A 14,005-nucleotide genomic window follows, 5' to 3' on the forward strand; every position below is an offset into this window, starting at 1 on the left:
CCACTCTAACCTCTTTTTTTTTTTTCCTTCCCCTCCCCCATGGGTTTCTGTTAAGTTTCTCAGGATCCACATAAGAGTGAAAACATACGGTATCTGTCTTTCTCTGTATGGCTTATTTCACTTAGTATCACACTCTCCAGTTCCATCCACGTTGCTACAAAAGGCCATATTTCATTCTTTCTCATTGCCATGTAGTATTCCATTGTGTATATAAACCACAATTTCTTTATCCATTCATCCGTTGATGGACATTTAGGCTCTTTCCATCATTTGGCTATTGTTGAGAGTGCTGCTATAAACATTGGGGTACAAGTGCCCCTATGCATCAGTACTCCTGTGTCCCTTGGGTAAATTCCTAGCAGTGCTATTGCTGGGTCATAGGGTAGGTCTATTTTTAATTTTCTGAGGAACCTCCACACTGTTTTCCACGGTGGCTGCACCAATTTGCATTCCCACCAACAGTGCAAGAGGAAAAACGTTGGTTAGATGCCATGAAGTAGGTGGCAATGCCTTAACCATATGTGTGTTGTCAGGCCCGAGGGCCTCTTCCATCCTTGTCAAGGGGAGTGTAACCTTCTCTCCTTTCATACAACACAGTATTTTAATTTTTCAAAGGAAAGCATACTTTTACATCTATTTGTGTTAACGCTGAAAGAAATCCCTATTGTCAGCTTCTACTGCCCCTTGCCTGTGCTCTTTAAAATGTGGAACACCCATCAGTAAATCAGAGCCTTTGTTCACTCCGCACCATAACAATGTTAGAGATTTAAAAATGGAAGCATCAAATGAACATACCAGTTAATAATACTTCGCAGTGTAGTTTATTTATTTTTTTAAATTTTTTTTTAACGTTTATTTATTTTTGAGGCAGAGAGAGACAGAGCATGAACGGGGGAGGGTCAGAGAGAGGGAGACACAGAATGTGAAACAGGCTCCAGGCTCTGAGCGGTCAGCACAGAGCCCGACGCAGGGCTCGAACTCACAGACCGCGAGATCGTGACCTGAGCCGAAGTTGGCTGCTTAACCGACTGAGCCACCCAGGCGCCCCCTTCCCCTTCGCAGTGTAGTTTAATAAGTGCTCTGACTACCATCACTTCGAAGCCATTTCAAAGCTCACTCCTCAAAAAAGCAGCCACTGGACGTCTTCTACTTTCTGGATATTCAAAGCACAAGGCGTTAGGGTTGCAACAACATAGGTCAAGAAAAGAAAGCAACTGTTACTTATTCTTGTCCAAGGTCAGCCTTAGGAAGAGGACAGACATCAGACACAAATCACTTGAGTCTTTCAGAAAGGTGGTGGCTGGATTGGCATGGTTTCCTGGTGAAACACTGAGAGGCAGAGATGGAGACATCCAAAGGCATCAGCCTGACGCTTTCCACTGCGAGATCCCCACGGCTGTGATAGACGCTGTCTCATGATGGGGCAGATGTTGACGAGAGCTGGCTAACCTGTTAGATATCTCCTGCATTTAACTTCTCCAACAGAAAAATGAGCCCAGAAAGATCAATCTGTCAAGTCTTCTACTTTAAGGGTGTTTGTACCTATTTTTAAAATAAATAATAACTGAAAATATGCAAAGACCTTATTCTGTCCTATCCCGGGAGTGAAGAAAGTCAACAGCTCTTTGGACCTGCTTACTCAGTGGAAAATGCTAGAAAGACTTCCCCTTTGGTTATTCCATATCCCTTGGACACTGTCTTCTCTATGGTAGAGAAAATGCCAGAAAAAAGAAGTGAGATTTAAAATGAAACCTAAATCTTTCAATGCCTTCGAAGAAATATTTTGAAGAGAGCTTTGTTTAATGAGAGTACTCGTTCACTATATAAACTTAAAATCTGAATTTTATTCATAATTAAAGAAATAGCTCACCTGATAATGTTAATGATTAAAACAAAGTTTCCCCATCTATTTCGTTAATAGACATAATTAATATCTATAGTATTGAATTATTGACAAAATAATTCTATATTTATTGAGAATGCCCTGGGGTAAGGCCCTAATATATATTATCTGAATTAAACCACTAGACATACAAGGTAGGATTTAAGAGGCCATATATGTAATGTGCTTAAAACAGTACTTGGCCCATAGCAAATTCCCAATAAACATTAGCTATAATAAAACACATATTTTCTCTTTTCCTCGGCTTAGAGGAGTCAATAATTTGCCTAGCTAGAGAAGTAGGATTTGAGCCAGGCTCTCTGACCCCAAAGTCCTCATTAGTCAGTGCTCTACTGCAAGTTGGTAAAATTACGTACTTTCTTGTTCTTATTCTACTGAATCCTGGTCTATACATTTATTCACCTCTCTTTCAGTGACCTCATCTGGGTGGTAAGGAGGTTCAAATCTCACTTCTGAGCCCCCTGTCTGTGTGGTCAAATCACCCACTAGCTCCCAGCCTCAGTTTTTGTAAACAATTAACTCATGCGATCTGAAGGCCTCTTCTTTATTGAACAGCATGTAACTCTTCCCTCCTCCTCCTGTTTTCCCTCTCCCTGCCTCCTTCTCCCCCAAATATATGAAGAGCCAAATAAACAGAATAAAAATTCAGCCTCCAATAAACCACTTAGCATCATAGGTTAGGCAATTTTAACCTGTGAAGAGCTAGATTTGGGTTTAATGGTTTAGTCAAACCATGAGAGACAGAGGAATGCCAGAAGGAAAAATACGTACTTGAAAACGGAATAATTTTGAGGCTTTATAAATATAATCTCCCTGCTGAGAGAGTCACTTGTTGAGGGGGGAAAGAGAAAAACTCATCAGGTTCCTCCATGGCTCATTTATTTAATCTGCTATTTTTAGTTGCCGATTTACTTATTTCAGAAGAAGATCTACTAATGAATGTGCTGTGTGTTCACAACCTTGAAATAATAATGGCACGTTTTCTCTTAAAATTGCCTGAGTGTCCTCAACAATGAAGAATGATCCTTCTGCATTATTTTTACACTTATTTCTTTATATATAGAGAGAGATCCAAGTTACAGAAACTGAGTTTTGATATGGAAGGAGGAGGGAGAAATAAACTCTTAGTAACCCACACATGGCTACCCAATGCCTTCAGTTATTTATTTATTTATTTATTTATTTATTTATTTATTTATTTATTTCCAAAAGTAATTTAGATTGGAGAAAGCAGTAGCTTATGGTTGGTTAGTCCCAGAGGTCTAGACACAGAACTGGAATTGTGTGCCATCTTACTGAGCAAACTTGGACAAGCCATCTAACTGCTGTGGGACTGAGTTTCATCTATTATGTGAGGACAACTAGAGCCCCTTCTGAAGGTCATTCCAAGGTTCAAATAGGAAAATGTTTGTTGAGGGCTAATCTCTTCACAGAGTAGGCAACTGATACATCACAGTTATTGTTAAAAGAATGCAGTACAATTTAATTTTTTTTTAATGTTTATTCATTATTGAGAGAGAGAAAGTGGTGGGTGGTGGGCAGAAAGAGAAGGAGATACAGAATCTGAAGCAGACTCCAGGCTCTGAGCTGTCAGCACAGAGCCCGATGTGGGGTCTGAACCCACGAACTGTGAGACCATGACCTGAGCCGAAGTTGGATGCTTAACCCGACTGAGCCACTCAAATGCCCCAAGTACGAATTAGACAATGTTTTCTATTGGAACATTGTTTCTGGATCTTTGCATATTTGCCAATTTTTCATTAGTCATTCTATGTGATACATCATTCTTGTTTCCCTCCTAGGTCTCTAATCTCTTTCTATTAATATTCAGTCAGCAAAGGTTCATTGAACTCTTTAGATGGTTGACACTTGGAATATCATAATGAGCAAAAATGGTCTGTGCCCTTTTGGAAATTAAACTATAATAGGGGAGGATAAGCATTCACCGGACTGTGATAAAGAAAGTGGGCGCTTTGATCAATGGCAATCCAGGGCAGGTATCACCCTGGAGGAGTGGGAGCTTCTATCTGGGGAAGGCCTGGCAGGAGACTATGCACCTGACCAGAGTTTGAAAGATACTTCTGAGCGGTCTGGGGATGCTGGGGGAGGCGTGAGAGGGTGGGGAAGAAAGGTCTCTTTTTCTGAATAGCTTTTCCTCCTCTGATAACCTCACTTGGAATAGTCCCTCTAGTTCTGACCTCAGGGTGTTGCTCTTTCCTCCTTCTTCAGTCATTTTCCTCGGAGAGCTCACTAACTCTTGGGGCATTAATTACCACCCAGAGGGATGACACAATGGTCCACAGCTCAAGCTTTGACCTTTCTCTGGAGCTTGGCTTCTCACTTTTCTGTTAGTTATTATTCTTAGATCTCCTGCTGTCACCATAAAACTCTTGGTGTCTAAACCCAAACCCCCGCCTTTCCCAATTCCAGTCCCTACAAGAAACCTGACTCCCTAACTCTCCTGTTTGCAGTTGATGGCAGAACAATTCTCCTAGCTGCCCTGGCTTGGAACATCTATGCCATCTGGCATTTACTTCTTTGTCTGTTTCTTGTCTCATGTTCTGCTAATCATTTTTTCTTTAATTCTCTTCACATGTGACTGCATACCATGGACTAATCTAGTCTCTGAGTAATCCAATAGTGAATTACCCAGAATTGACCTCCATATTTATGAAACTTAAAATATGGCATGGGAGCCAAAGGTAAATAATGGAGCACTGAAATACACATTAGTTACAAGTTGTGGTGGGTAGTATGGAGAAATTCAACATGGCGAATTGACAGAGCGTAAAGGGGGGTGGGGATGATACTTGAGAAGGGCAGGTAGGGGAGGCTGGGGTCCTAACAATTCATGTTGTAATTGTCTGCTTCTTCTATCCCCCTCACTCCCTCACCCTCTGCTTCTCAAATCTACCCAGCTCACTGAAACCACAACGAAGGATAAGAATGTAAGCTTTCGAGACAGACCTGGTTGCAGTTTCCAATCTTTCCACCAGTTAACTGTGCGGCCCAAGGCAAGTCACTTATCCTCATTGAGACTCAGTTTTGCCATCCATAGGATGAAGTAAACATTGCCACTCACAATGAGGGATTTTTAATAGACATTAGGAATAGTAAATGTACCCAGCATCTGATTATTTGAGGTGTTCACAAAAAGGTTTCCATCAGTAAATTGCTGATGTTACGTAATTCTCTTCCAAGACCTTAAGCCTCAATTGATTAATTGAGCCAGGATATATTAGCGTTTTACCATCTATCAGATCTATCAGACACTGGGCTAGGCCCTGAGACATAGTAAAGAAAGAAACTATTTGCTGACAGTGAGACCAAAATTTTATGGGCTTGTTGCCAAACTATGGCCTAGCATCCAAGACAGAACCTAACTCAGCTCCTACCTGTTAATCATTTCAGGAATCATTTCATGCAGCTCCAATGTTTAAGATACTGCACTATGCCCACTCGTTTGCTAAAGAGCACAGTCTTGATGATGCACATGGTTTCCCTCATATCTTTTCATCTGCCCCTTGGATTTTTTTTAACCATGTTCTTTCCCAACCGTCAAGAACTAATTGAATCCAGGCTTCATTAAGAACTAGTTGCATCCAGGCTCCCCTTCCCATAGCAAGTATTTCTCCCTTCTGGTGAAATCTCTATAATGAAAGCAATATTCCTATCTCAGGGTTTTGGAATGTGCGTGCGTGTCTTTTCCTTCCTTTTATGATACGGGTGTAGGAGTATCTTATTCAATTTATCTTCCACACGTATCTCTTGACATACAGTTGGTCCTGCGCACCTGTTTGTTTTTTTTGGCACCAAAATTTTTTTGGTATTTGGTGTAATAGAGATTTATAGTTTTCTTTTCCAATGACTGTGTTTCAGAAAGATTACTTGTGAGTGATTTATTCAGTAGGAATAAAATTTAAAAGTTATATCTAGACATGTAATGATATTTATATTTCTGCAAGGCTTTTATTTCTCTCAAGGTTTTATGCAAAGGTAATGAAGAATTTTTAATTTTTTTAATGTTTATTTATTTTGAGGGAGAGAGAGTGGGCAGGGGAAGGGCAGAGAGAGACAGAGACACAGAATCTGAAGAAGGCTCCAGGTTCTGTGCTGGCAGCATAGAGCCCAACGCAGGGCTCAAACTCACGAGCCATGAGATCATGACCTGAGCTGAAGTCGGACCCTCAACCCACTGAGCCACCCAGGTGCCCCGGAAGGTAACAAAGAATTATAAATTTGAGCAAGATCTGCATTTTGTAGTCCTATACTATCAAAATATTATCAAATTTCGTTTTCTGGTAATTTTAAGTGTAAAGATGTAAAGCAGCACCAAACCTTTTAAGGAGGAAATTTTTACCCGCAAAATGCTGTATTTGCCTAATGCATGAGTGGTGATTAATGATGGAAGGCTCCTTAAAATTAACTGAATAATGTCAACATAGAAAAAGACTCATCTTTCTTCAAAACACAGATTTATCAACCCCTCCAAACAAGTAGACTCAGAGAATTTAAGAGTGCTGGAATAGTAGGACATCAATGCTTTCAGCTGTTTGCAGGCTGGACAGCGCCTGGGGTGGACATTCCAGGCCCAGCACCCCCGGCCCTCTGCTTACTCAAGGGTTTCAAACAAATACCATTTTTAAAATAGCATGTCACAGTATGAAAAACACTGTCCCCAGAAATCATTCTTTCAAATGTGACATACAATTTTCATGAAAGAAAGAAAAAGCAAGACCTATAAAATAAAGGGAGCAAGGGGAGCCCGTTGGAAGAGCCATGGGCATCATGTAGAGAAGAACCTCCAGGCTCCCACTGCTGTTCTAGACTCTTTCTAAGAAACCTAATTAAATGTTGCTTGCACAAGAAGACTTTAATGTGAGTAGGTCAATCAGATTTGCACAGTAAGTGAGAGATGGCAAACAGCTGATTAGTATGAAGGCAGCTACTCAGAGATGCTGTCACCTACGTGCTCCGCAGTATAATCAATGGCATCTCTGCTGCAGATAACGTTTTCTTCATAGAGATATCACGGTCCTATAAGGTTCACCCTTTTGGGGGGCGCCTGGGTGGCTCAGTCGGTTACGTGTGCGACTGTGCCTCAGGTCATGGTCCTCTGGCTTGTGAGTTTGAGCCCCGTATCAGGCTCTGCGCTGCCAGCTCAGAGCCTGGAACTTGCTTCAGATTCTGTGTCTCCCTCTCTCTCTGCCCCTCCCCTGCTTGCACTCTGTCTCTGTCTCTCTCTCTCAAATAAATAAACATTACAGAATTTTTTTAAAAATAAGCAAAAATAAAAAAGGATTCACCCTTTTTTTGTGTGTAAAGTTCTCTGAGTTTTAAAAAACACACAGAAATGTGTAACCACCATCCCAATCAAGATGTAGAACAACTGTTCAACTCCTTCCCTCTCCCCAAATTCCCTTTTGCTCCTTTTAGTCGAGTGCCTTCTAAGTCCTGGCCCCTGGCAGCCACTGATGTGATTTCTATCCCTAAAATGTTGCCTTTTCTAGAATGTCATGTATGTGGAATCATTTAGCATGTAGCCTGTTGTGACCTGTTCCTTTCACTTGGCATAATTAACGTGTTTGGGATTCATCCATGTTGTTGTGTGTTCAACACTTCTTTTACTATGGAGTGGTGTTCCATTGTATGGATGCATGCAGATTTCTATTCGTTTTTAAATTTTTTTTAATGTTTGTTTACTTGTGAGAGAGAGGGAGAGACAGAGGTGCGAGTGGGGGAGGGGCAGAGAGAGAGGGAGACACAGAATCGGTAGCAGGCTCCAGGCTCTGAGCTGTCAGCACGGAGCTCAGCTTGAACTCACGAACCGTGAGATCATGACCTGAGCCAAAGTCGGATGCTTAACCAACTGAGCCCCCAGGCGCCCCACATACAGATTAAACACACACACACACACATTTACCCACTGAAGAACATTTGGGTTGGTTCTAGTTTTTGGTAAATACAAATAAGGCTGCTACAAACATAGGCTTACTGGTTTGTCACACTTTAAGGTTTTCTTTTGCTTGGGAGAGATGGATAGGTGGTGTGGGTCGCTTTGTAAGAAACTGGTAAACTAGTTTCCACGGTGGATTTGCCACTTTCCATTCCCACCAGCAAGGTATGAGAGTCCGCGTTGCCGCGTATCCTGATCAGTACCCGGTGTTGTCAGATTCGCTTCAAACTCATTTTGGACCTTCTACTAGGTTCATAGTGGTATTTCGTCATGGCTTATCTTCCCTTTAATTTGTAAAGATATGGGGTATTTGTTCCTTTTTAAGATTCTTCTAAAATGAAACTCTACGCTGGTGAAGACCTTGTTCCTTTTTAAGATTCTTCTAAAATGAAACTCTACGCCGGTGAAGACCTTATTCATAAAACCGTAAAGCATGAATTGGACTATACTGGATGCTAACTCCGATTGCCGTCTCAAAGAGGAGGACAATGTCATCCACAGCAAGTGTCCATTCGCTCACTTATTCATTCAGCAACTACTTGTTGAACACCTGCTGGCTTGGAGGTATTTTTTTTTTCATCTTGTTTTGTAATTTAAATATAATTTGTTCCTCACAAGATGCTTTTATCCCATGGGAAAGGCAATTAGAAGTATATAGACATGGGAGTTCAGGAGGTGATGGCATAATATCATACTTGTTAAGCTCCCCTGGGGTATGGGCGTAGATCCTTCAACATTTACATCTCTCCATCTCTCTCTGTTCGCTATTTACGTGAAGGGTATAGTACAGTGACCTGAAATGTGACATTATATTAGTATTTGTCTCTCTGTGTCTGATTTAGTCACTTAGCATCATACTGTCATGGAGGTCCGTCCATGTTGTGAATGGCAAGATTTCCTTCTTTTCTACAGCTAAGGAGTATTCCTGTGTGTATATACACCGCATCTTCTTTACCCATCCGTCCATCCGCTGATGGACACTTACGTTGTTTCCATATCTTGGCTGTTGTAAATCATGCTGCAAAGAACACAGAAGGAGAACACTTGCTGTTTTCACTAGGAGCTGCTTAACTAACCGGGCATTCGGTGGTGAATGAGACAAGAATAAAGACATAGTCTTGTTCTCATTCTGTTGGGGAAGGGCAGACCGTAATCAAATAAATTTTATAGACAGAGAAAGAAATGGAAGGACACAATGAAAACTACTGTAAGGATACATAAAGCCAGAGAAAGGGATCAAGAAGTAAGGGACGCTATTTTGGAAAGTATTTTCTGGCAGGCCTCTCTGAGGGTGACAGTGGGCCGAGATCTGAATGAAATGAGGCGCCAGCCACATATCCTTCTGGGGGAAGAGCATCCCAGGCAGAGAACATCGGCAAAAACAAAGGCTCAAGGCAGGAGTTTGCTGGTTGTACTCAAAGAACAGCAGAGAGACCATAACGGCCGTGCAGAGTAAGCAGCGAGAAAAGTGAAGAGAAAGAAACGTTTTGCTTTTTCACTGACAAGAAATCCAGTGCTGAGCTTGGCCACACATTCTGTAATGTCTTGAAGCACTCTAAGATTCCACAAAGGTGTTTCATTATATTTTTGGAATGTTTAGTCACTGGCTTAGTAGCGTTTAAGTCTAACACTCATACACACACACACACACACACACACACACACACACACACACAAGGTCAGAAAATTTTGTGTAAGTTTACACATGTAATTTCATGTTATTTAATCTGTGCTTTAGCACACTTTCTGAGAATTCTGTAATTTTTTGTTTTCCACTCTGAGAAATAATGCCTTTCCATTATTTCACAGGGAAACCGTAATGTTATTTCAAGCACACTGAAATCCCAGGAAGAAACAATATACAAACTGGACGTAAAGCTTCTGTGAAAGAAACAAAAATACTAGCATAAAAAACTCAATTGGTTCAGTCTTCTGTTACTGAAGGTTTAATTAAATGATAAGATAACATTTTCCTTTTAATGATGATTCTAGTGGCTGGCTGCCTGAGTTCATGTCTGTTTAGTGTCCTATGACAAAACAAGAAAATGTTTCCAAAGGATGTTTTCCTGTTCGTTGGACACATTTTGTAATATGATTACTGTTTGGTTAGGTGTGCCGCATTCTTGCATGGATTCCATTGACACCTGTTACAATTCGGAAGTCTCGTAATTGATTATGTGGAAGAAAATTCCAAAGTGAAGTAAACATTGCTAACGGTGTCATTTCAAAGTAGGGTGGGGAGGACACGGAGTACGAAGTAGGACGATGCCCATCTCCTGTTTCAATTCTGGCAACACCGTGAACGTCCAACTTTTGTCAATCGCAACTGTACGACCTCCTGAAATACATCCTTCTACTTTGGACTGAAATAGAGATAATGAAACACCTGCTGGCTGCATGGCCAACCCTGCCTCAGTCAGTTTGGCTTTGTCAGCACCAATCATAATTCCTTCAAAACAAGTTATGCAATCTGGTGCCTTTTGTCTTTAATAAGCCTGTACGCCCCTCTTGCAATTCAGAGTGCTCTCTTAATTTCAGTCCACTCTGTGTCTAAGGCCCCAAATAAATGCTTCTGGTTGCTTGACAGCCTCTTCTTCTTGGTCAACAATTATTTTGAAAGTATCGGAAAATAAGGGAGCTTTTTAAGGTTCGGGAACAAAACAATCCTCCATTACAGAGGAGGAAAGTGCCTAGAAAGAACCAGATCAGAGGCATAGTTGGTTGGGAAGGCTGGGAAGATAATGGTTAAGCAAGGGATCTGCAACCCGTTCTCTGTCTTTACGGTGGAGGGGGCGGGAGGGATTACCTCCAGATAAGAAAGAAGGCAACGTTGTCATAAATATACTAAGGACTGGCCTCCAGATACACTGTGTTTTCATAGCAGGACGGTCCTTACCTATGTAAGGCTTTTAGCAATGGGTACCTGACCTAACTAAACTTGCTTCTGATAAATAAACATGGAATATACTGATTTATGGAACATCCGTCTCTGATAAGTGTCACGCATGGGTGAAACTATCTGAGTATAAAATGGAGATTTTTCTTGAACAAAAAGGCTCTCTTATCTGAAATTCGTGTCCCCGCGTGTGGAATTTAGAGACCCTGTGTATTGACCTTGGCCACAGTGCATCCTAATGCGGCAAGAAACAAACGACACAGAGCCTCAGGAACAGTTTCGGACATCTTCCTGCTTTTCTTGGGCCGCACAATTACTTGTATCCTGGAAACCACACTGTATCTCAATGCAGTCACAGAATGGGATAAGAGCACAGAAGACAATTCGGAAATATCAAACCATTCTTGTTTCCTTTTGCCACATCACACAGATGTCAGCTGGCTGAAGAATGCTTTGAAAGTTGATCAGAGCTTTTTCTGCATGAAAGTGATAACTGAGTTGAGTCTCAAGTATAAAACGCAAGAGTTACAGAAACAGATATACTCAGGAAATGCAAATATAGTATAATTTATGAATGGTCAGCAATGTTTTAAACCGAATAAAATGAGACATATAAATAGAGGACAGCTGATTGCTATTTAATTGCTATTTAGAAGCAGTATAATGCTGTAATGTTGATATGATCTGTGAGGGGAACGTGATTTTTAATGTTAGGAGAAGCAAAATACAAGAACAACAAGTATGCCGGAAAATATAAGATACGCATCAAGGGTTACCATTCATTTGGGATTATTTTGTGTAGGTTTGCAAAGTGTGGATCGTGCAAAATTTGCCATTGGTCAAAGGGACAGTGGATTCAGTGGCCATGTGTTCCTTGACAGTTGTTGCATGCCTTTGGCCTTTGGCAATTATAAGAAAGGGAAAACTGTCATTTCTTGACTCTTCTATTTGAAAGAAGCTATTGGAAGCATCTACCTTTCAATATGTAAGCTGATGGCCATGTAATTTGCTAAGGGAGACACCGGCTTCTTGGATGCTCTCCCTCCTGTAGAGTATGAGCCCTTATGTGCGTCTTTCAGGGTGGGTCTAACTTTCAAAAGGCCTCCTAACTACAAACACCCAAATGGGGGGCTCCTTGTCAGGGATTCATTTACCAAAAGGCCTCCTCAGAGGGCTGTTCCAATTTATCTGCGTCATATCCTTCCTTCCTGCTCTGACACCGCCAGAAGTGACAGTGGGCACTTCAATCAGAAGGGCAAGCCTGATAAGATACAGGAAATGTGGAAGCTGTTAGGGCTGATGGCGAATGCAGGATCTACTCCAGACTCCAAAATCAAGAGGGTGGCTTAGATGGGAGACTGACAGGAAAAGAGAGCAAGCCTGAAGGCTTGAGTGGTAGGGAGGAAGGGTGGCGGGTCTTTTAAAAACCCAAATATAGAAAGGAAAAACATTTTGAATGACAGAGTAGATATTTTTTAAAACGTTAGATCCCTTGCATTTTTGTAGACAGATATTTAATACGTAATGTACAGGTTTGGGGGAAATTGGAAGAATCGGGAAAAAAAAATCACTTCCCTGGTTCCCATCGCATAGCATCATCCCCAACTCCACAAAATGTTCTAAGCTATTTTAGGGTTTCAGAGTCCTACTTTTTGCTCGAAAAAAAGAGAGAAAAGAAAAGGCATTGCAAGATCCTTCCAGGAGTTCTTCACACATAGCAGAAAGGATGCTCAAGGAACCTAGCGGAAGAGGACAGAGTAAGACTAGCATGTTGGAATCGTAAGCACTGTGGGACCATTGCCGGAGGGCAGAGAGAGGTGGTGTGGAGTCCTGAATAGAAGTCTTCAAACATACTGATTTTGGAATAGGAAGCTGAATCACCTTCAAACTGCAAAATAAGCCATAATTGATAGTTTTGAACAAAGTCTCCCACATAGGATTACTGAACTGACATTTTCCAATGACATGTTTTTGCTGAAGGCAGAGGAAATTAGTGCCACCAGGGCCCTCATTATCGGCATTCTGGCCTCAGTGCAACTATGGCCTCGGAGATGTCAATGCACTCAGAAGCTTCCTTAGGTGTTTAGTGAAATGACTCCCCGAGGGAATTTTGTGGCTGGCTCTGTAGATGGAACTGGCTGAATCTGAATGCATGCACGTCTTCTGCTACTTCGTCTCCAAGCTTTTCTTCCCAGTGACCTCAATGATACCACAGCTCACGGATGTTCCCGCTTAAACAGACGGCGTTCACGGTTCTGTTTAACTCTCACTCCTGATCTTGACTTCCCCACGTGTCTCTCCTCCCACTGTCTGTGTGCAGGTTCCGCCCCTCGTCTCCCTGCCCCACCCCCTGGGGCACATCACCTGTGCTCCTTCTGGCATCCTAGATTCCTGTCTCCCTTTGCTCTAAGGAATTCTTTTCAGAACTATGAAGCTCTAAAGCTTTCTTCAAATATCACTTTTAGTAACACAATTCTGCATTTATTTTCTTAAAAACCTCCTTATTTCTTCAGTGCCTCTGATTACTCCTGCAGAATGGTGATAAAACAGGACACCTAGGCCATGTGACAAAATTCAGACCATTCTGGTCTAAAGAGCTGGGTCTGGAGACCATTGCCAGGCTGCATGATGAGAAGAGAGTATTTATAAAGCTGTGAGTGCTGTATACTCCGGGGCAAAAAGCCTAGTATCTTCCTTCTGCAGAAAGGTGAGCACACCCAATTATGCTGATTTTGTTTTGAATCTTATTCGCATATTTACATTTTTAAAGCCCTTCCTTCCTGTAAGAAATCAGCTTCTAGAAGCACAGCATATTATAGCTGTTTTCTGTCATGCACTTCCTGGAAATACTACTGGGGCTTTTGGCCCAGAGCAAGACAATCCTGACCAATAAAAGTGTCTTTGGAGATACAGATCAGATTCTGAAAAAGCCTCCCAATTTGTAAGTCTGCGCCTGCACACATTAATCGAATTGCTTTCGTTAATTACATGTCATCAAACTGAGATGAGCTTAGATGAAAGTGTATTTTACAGAATAAGATGAAATTGCCAGGGACATCCATTCCGCCAATTCTTCGGAGGTTTCTATGCTACTGTTGACGACAAATTAAAGTCAGCTTCAAGGAGGCCTGTCATGGCAAAGAATGCTCTTGAAGCTTCAAAGAGATGATCAGATATCCTATGAAGATCAAACTCTACCTTTGGGAACCTGAAATGTTTTCAGTCTGTAGCCTTGGGTTAGTCTAGGTTT

General features: G+C 41.6%; 1 protein-coding gene and 1 non-coding gene across 2 annotated transcripts in view; both read right to left on the bottom strand.

The window, feature by feature from the left end:
- Positions 1-14,005, bottom strand: part of LOC122226738 (SPHK1 interactor, AKAP domain containing) — a 160,283-nt gene that overhangs the window by 103,847 nt on the left and 42,431 nt on the right. The gene's annotated exons all lie outside the window — the stretch shown is intronic.
- On the bottom strand, positions 471-595 carry LOC122229078. Its single transcript, XR_006206937.1, has one exon. It is a non-coding gene; the product is annotated as a U6atac minor spliceosomal RNA (small nuclear RNA).

The sequence above is a fragment of the Panthera leo genome, chromosome C1, assembly GCF_018350215.1.
Source record: "Panthera leo isolate Ple1 chromosome C1, P.leo_Ple1_pat1.1, whole genome shotgun sequence".
Taxonomy (NCBI): Eukaryota; Metazoa; Chordata; class Mammalia; order Carnivora; family Felidae; genus Panthera; species Panthera leo.